We start from the raw sequence: 6,588 nt of genomic DNA, 5'->3' as shown, positions 1-6,588 counted from the left end.
TGTCAGGGTTTTCTCTTTTACAGTATTTGTCTATTCTGATGTTGAGAAAATACTTTTTTTTAAGGTGTACACTTTTATTGAACTGGTCAAGTCAGTGTACAGGTAAAACCCTGGCTCCTCCACATCTCACCAACCCAGGGGACCCAAAGCCTTCATATCCTTCTAAATTTAGGGGGACAAAAAAGGAGGGGTCGCCTAATGGCTGACCATTCAAAAGGAAACTTTAAAAACAGAAAAAAAAAGTATTAAGGCGGTGGAATTATTTAAAAAAAAAAAACCTTGGGTTACATAATTTACTCAAAAGCAATGCTCTTGTCCCTTGCACCCTCACATGGGTCTGGAGGGGAAGGGACGAGGGCTGGACCCCCTTCTCGGGAAATGTGGAGTGGGGCCGGCTTTGGAGAAGGACAAGAGTCTCCCGTCACATGGCATCGCACGGCTTTTGGAATGACTATTTTAAAAAAGAAAAACGTAATCATGTACAATCAGAGTCCTGGCCACATTGTAGAACTTGGGGATGCTCGCTCCCTCTGCTGTCACCCTCACCGTTCCAGTTTTTAAATCCTGAGTCAAGCGCCAAAACAAAAACGAAAAAAAAAAAAGAAAACAAAACAAAACCAAACAGATAAAGCCATGCCAATCTCATCTTTTTTTTTTCTGCGCAAGTTAGGTTTTTCTCAAGAAAGGGTGTAACGCAGCTAAGGAACAGTCCGCCTAGAAGCATTTGCGGTGGACAATGGAGGGGCCAGACTCGTCGTACTCCTGCTTGCTGATCCACATCTGCTGGAAGGTGGACAGCGAGGCCAGGATGGAGCCGCCGATCCTCACGGAGTACTTGCGCTCGGGGGGAGCAATGATCTTGATCTTCATTGTGCTGGGCGCCAGCGCTGTGATCTCCTTCTGCATTCTGTCGGCAATGCCAGGGTACATGATGGTGCCACCGGACAGGACTGTGTTGGCGTAGAGGTCCTTACGGATGTCAACGTCACACTTCATGATGGAGTTAAAGGTAGTTTCGTGGATGCCGCAGGATTCCATTCCCAGGAAGGAGGGCTGGAAGAGGGCCTCGGGGCAGCGGAAACGCTTGTTGCCGATGGGGATGACCTGGCCGTCGGGCAGCTCGTAGCTCTTCTCCAGGGACGAGGAGGAGGCGGCCGTGGCCATCTCCTGCTCGAAGTCCAGGGCAACGTAGCAGAGCTTCTCCTTGATGTCACGCACAATTTCACGCTCAGTCGTGGTGGTGAAGCTGTAGCCCCGCTCTGTCACGATCTTCATGAGGTTGTCGGTCAGGTCCCGGCCAGCCAGGTCCAGATGCAGGATGGCGTGGGGGAGGGCATACCCCTCATAGATGGGCACAGTGTGGGTGACCCCATCGCCGGAATCCATCACAATGCCAGTGGTACGCCCAGAGGCATAGAGAGACAGCACAGCCTGGATGGCGACGTACATGGCGGGGGTGTTGAAGGTCTCAAACATGATCTGGGTCATCTTCTCTCGGTTGGCCTTGGGGTTCAGGGGGGCCTCGGTCAGCAGCACTGGGTGCTACTCGGGGGCCACGCGGAACTCGTTGTAGAAGGTGTGGTGCCAGAACTTCTCCATGTCGTCCCAATTGGTGACAATGCTGTGCTCAATGTTGTACTTGAGGGTCAGGATGCCTCTCTTGATCTGGGCCTCGTCGCCCACGTAGGAGTCCTTCTGGCCCATGCCCACCATCACGCCCTGATGCCTGGGACGTCCCACGATGGAGGGGAAGACAGTCCGGGGGGCGTCGTCTCCCGCGAAGCCGGCTTTGCATATGCCGGAGCCGTTGTCGACCACGAGCGCAGCGATATCATCATCCATGGTGAGCTTGGGGGTGGCGAGTGTAAACCGGCGGCGGTGACTGTGCGGCAGCGAGAAGCTTGTGCTCGCGAGAGGGAGGCGGTCTCGGCTGGGAGAAAATACTTTAAGAACCAGGGCTTTATGGAAAAAAGAGCCGACATCAGGAGGAAGACACAGTAGCAGCTTGTGGCATCCAAATAAGACAATATCGCTTGTTGGAAATTTAAAAAAAATGAAGAAGTTGCTGATGTAGTCACAGACTGCAGCCTGCAGTATGGATTACTCTTCAGTGTAAGACAAATGAGTCAAAATCTTCGCAGATGGACTAATAGATACCATTGAGGTAAATGGAGTAAAATATGGGAGATGGCTAGGCTTCTGTTTTAAGTGGGGTCCTCAAAGAGTGCTCGTGCATCTGCCAACCCATAAATCAAATGAGGGCTTTTGTCAAAGTGGATGCATAAGAACCTTTTAACATGTGAAAGGGCAAACATGCCACTGGGAGGACACAGGCTAGACTTTCCCTCCCATACTGTGGACATCAGCAGAGGCCCGTCTCTGGGAAAGGTCAGCCTGTTTGGTGAAACAGAGAGCAATGCACATGAGAAAACACTCAAAGAGTCATATCACAGAAAGCACAAGGCCACACCAAATTTTGATGCGGAGCAGATGTTTCTAAATGGGTACTAATAACACACGCACCCAGACTGAGCGCGAAAACTGGAAAGGCGAAGGGCGAGCAAGCCACGACAAAACAGACGAGCATAGATCCAGAGACCACTGAGGCCCTTCCCAAAGAAAGCGCGTAGCAAATGTGGTTTTCTCATTACTGTTTTCTAGCTTTTTCTATATTCCTTTCATCTTTCGGTCCATTTGTCACAAGGGGATGTCTTATGTGTCGCTATGATGATGGAAGATACGCTGCCAAATCTGTTAAATGCCAGCAGGGTCCCCCATACTGGACTGGTTGAAGTGAAGTTTCCAGATTAAGACAGACTACAAATAAAGCCTAGCATTCTACTTCTGAAAATTAGCTAAAGAAAATCTCAGAGAAAGCAGTGGCAGATTGTCATACCTTGTACTGAGAGATGAGCCCCCAGGTTAGAACATTCTCAAGTTAAACAGTGGCTAGAAAATGGGACTCAAGGAGTCCGACAGTTGTGGAAATGATGCTGAGCTGAGCAGCATGTTGCTGTTGTGTGTGGGGTTGCTACGAGTCAGAGCCAGCCTGAGAGCGATGAACAGCATGCTGTGCACACACTCCTGCTAAGTCGTGCTCTTAAGACAGAAGACACATGTCTTTGTTATAATTTCTGTTTGTTTCTTTTCTTTGATGGAAGAAATACTATAGTGGCTACTTTCCCCGGGAAAGGACAATATTTATAATAAAAGCTGTCTCTTAGGTCCTGTCATGCTTTGCCCGTTAATAGAGTTAAACTGCTTCACACTGAGCACTACCAGAGAGAGTTTGTGTTGGTGCCATGAGCTGCAAAGATGAAGTAATAGGAGCTACTTTCAATAATACATTGCATCCCTTACCTGGTTAAAAGTATTTACAGTTTGAAAAACTCATAGGTTTCAATAACGCCTTGGTAAATGGTAACCGAATGAGTAGCATATATGTAGATATGGTGATTCTCATCAAAATGCAATGAAAAAGCCCCTTATAAATAAAGAAAACAACTCCAAATATCTCATTTAAGAATAATCCCAAATAAAGAGATGGGTCAGAGAATAATAAATGAAACTACACTTTTATTGTGCCGAATTCATATTGCCTATATTAAAAATGTGCTTGTAATTTGAAGCCATTTAATTTCTAGTGAGGTGTCTAAGTTGTTTTTCTTTTCAAAAGTTCATGTAAGAGGAATTTGGACATAGTAGGAAGAGCTGTGGTTATGATATGAAACTTCTATGAGGCTAATAACCACTGATGTCATTTAATTTATCAAACAAGCCGTTAATCAAAACATACTGACCAGAAGCACAGTGTACTTGATTTCTTCATCAAAATTCGATCGTTCTATTTTCATGTGAAAGATAATGAGATTGCTAGATATGGTCTTTTAATATGTTTCAAGAAAATTGGGATTTTAATATTTTCCTCTACAAGGTCTCCATAGCAGTTTGGCTCACGGAATTGTAATTTTGCCAGGGCTAAGAGCCCTCAGGGAGCTAGATGGACACTGAGGCTGCAGTGATGGGCTCAAGCATTCGCACACTTGTGCAGATGGTGCAGGACCTGGCAGTGTTTAGTTCTGTTGGTGTAGGGTCACTGTGGGTGAGAACGGATGCTCTGGCATCTAGCAACAACAGCAATCTCTATAGCACTATCTTTCCAAGGTTCATTTTAGCACAGCTTCGTTTAAACTAAGCAGTCTATTCATTGCACACCAGGCATGTTCCTGGGAGCCATAAACCTGGAATGCAAGATGCTCTTTTGTGTTTCTTGATAGAGCAATCAATTCCCAAACTAATTCAATGTGGTCACACCATAATCTAGCTCACCTGCCCTACAGAACTGATTAGAAAAATGGTTGGTTCTCAACCTGTGGGTCGTGGTCTCTTTCACAGAGGTCACCCCATTCATAACAGTAGCGAAATTTCAGTGATGAAGTAGCAACAAGTAGAACTGTATCAAGGGGTCGTGGCATTAGGAAGTTTGAGAACCACTGGTTTGGAAGATTCTTAGTCAAATCCTAGTTGCATAAAACCTATTCATTTCCATATCTCCTTTGAGTCTTGGGGGAGAGAGAAGTCAGAAGTACTTGACCTTCAACCACCTTATATGCCAATCTTGCTTTTATTAGAATAAAAAGGGCAGCCTCCTGGCACAGTGGTTAAGCACTTGGCTGGTAACCAAAAGGTTGGCGGTTTGAATCCACCAGCGAATCTGTGGAAAGGAAATGTGGCAACCGACTTCCATAAATATCACAGCCTTTGGACACACTGTGGGACAGTCCATTCCCTCCTGCACCATGAGAGGTGGCTGCTTCAATAGCAGAGGGTTTCAGAATTAAAACCATCTGTCCTGTCATTCTGAGATACTTAGGGGATTGCACATCTCGTGTAAATGTCTTATCTATTTGATCCTCAAAACAGCCTATGGGTTAGACTGAACTAAGACCAAATTGTCTGTCACCTTGCAGATGAAGATAAAGGTCTCAGTGGTCTGGTAACTGATAATTAGTTGATGTCTACAGAGGAGTTATTGAATGGATTTAGAGAATGCCTGTTTTTCTCCCATTTTATTCTCGGTGATATCAGTTCTTCATTTCCCCCAACCACATGGATTTGTGCTGAGACTTGCTTTTATTCCTTCCTAGGGAAGACCTCTCAGCTATTGCTTAATTAGAAATCCTGCAAGTGACCCCGTTTGAAAAGTGAAGTCACACTCTGGTCATTTTCAAATCAAGTGGCAAACATTAACTTAGAAACCTTCATGGGTGATGGGGAAAGAGGCTATTTCAATGAGGGGATAGAGAGAAAATATTAAAGGGAAAAATGGCCCTTTTATCAGCTTCTCCCAGGGAAAAGTTTCTGATATTGCATAAAAGAAAAGGAGGTCTGCTCTCTGCTTGGGAGAATATAGGAGAGATATTAAGGGAATTGGTGAAAGGAAACATTAGAATGGCCAAGGGAGATGGTCACATATATCTTTAAATTATTTGGGGAAAGTTCTCCTTCAATTTAGGGAAAGGTAATGAGGTAATGTCATTGAAATGCCTTTATGAATAATATACATATATGAATATATATATGTGTGTGTGTAATTTTTAAAGTAGTATTCCAACATGATTTTTAAATACCATAAAACCAAGGACAACGATCTGTTTCATGCTTCCGTTCTCCACACGTAATGGTTTTGTGTCCTTATCACTCTTCCTGTCTTTGTATAGAAATGTGCATCATATCAATTTTTTTCATAAAATCTAGTCTATATTTCAGACCGTTCAGTTAAACACGGAAACATGTTATCTATCCTTTCTCCATTAGCTCCATTCATCTTATCACTGAATTAATATTTTCTACTTGGTTCAAAAATAAAATAAAAATCCCTAAATTGTTGGGACAAAATGATACCAATTGGCACTCTTTCACTACATGGGTTGGGCAATTTTCCCAATGAGATCATAAGTTAACTCAGTCTGAGAAGTTAATTATCATGAGTTATCAATTGGTGTCACCTAATACTGAACACAGAGAACATTCACACACATATGTACATAAGCACACATACACACATGTGGACATACAAATATATGTTTGTGTGTATATGCACGTGTACATGTGCATCTACACACATATGTGTAGGAGGACACAGGGCTGGGTAGTGTTGTGTTCTTCTGTGCATATACTCACTGTGAGTTGGAAGGCACATACCAACAACATGTGGACCAAGGAAAACTTGAAAAATCTGGGAACTATTTAGGGCTGAATGTTTAGAAAAGGGAAAACACAACAATTTTCCATTAAAAGAAGCAATTCCCAATAAGACTAAACAAAAACCCACCAACCAAGAAAAGAAACTAACCAATCCACTAACGTGGAGTTGCTTCTCACTAGAACTGCTCTCCAGAGTTCCAAGGCTCGGAGACGTTAAGAAGCCAACCAACCGCAGGTCTCCACCGTCCTCCTGCAGAGTGGCTTCAGGGCTTCCAGCATCAGCTGTCCTTTAGTAGCTGATTGCTCAGCTACCGAGAAAGCGCGGCTCTTTGCGATAAAGCTGCCCTCACGGAGTCAAAGTTGGAAAACTTGTGAGCCCAG

At 44.4% G+C, this 6,588-nt stretch overlaps 1 pseudogene; it reads right to left on the bottom strand.

Moving 5' to 3' along the window:
• Window positions 1–626: 626 nt before the first annotated feature.
• LOC142442982 (actin, cytoplasmic 1 pseudogene) lies at window positions 627–1,885 on the bottom strand (annotated as a pseudogene).
• Between the last annotated feature and the right edge of the window lie 4,703 nt (window positions 1,886–6,588).

This window comes from Tenrec ecaudatus, chromosome 3 (assembly GCF_050624435.1).
Source record: "Tenrec ecaudatus isolate mTenEca1 chromosome 3, mTenEca1.hap1, whole genome shotgun sequence".
Lineage (NCBI taxonomy): Eukaryota > Metazoa > Chordata > Mammalia > Afrosoricida > Tenrecidae > Tenrec > Tenrec ecaudatus.
Note: the sequence above shows the minus strand (reverse complement) of the source record. Positions and strands in the feature narration are given on the sequence as shown.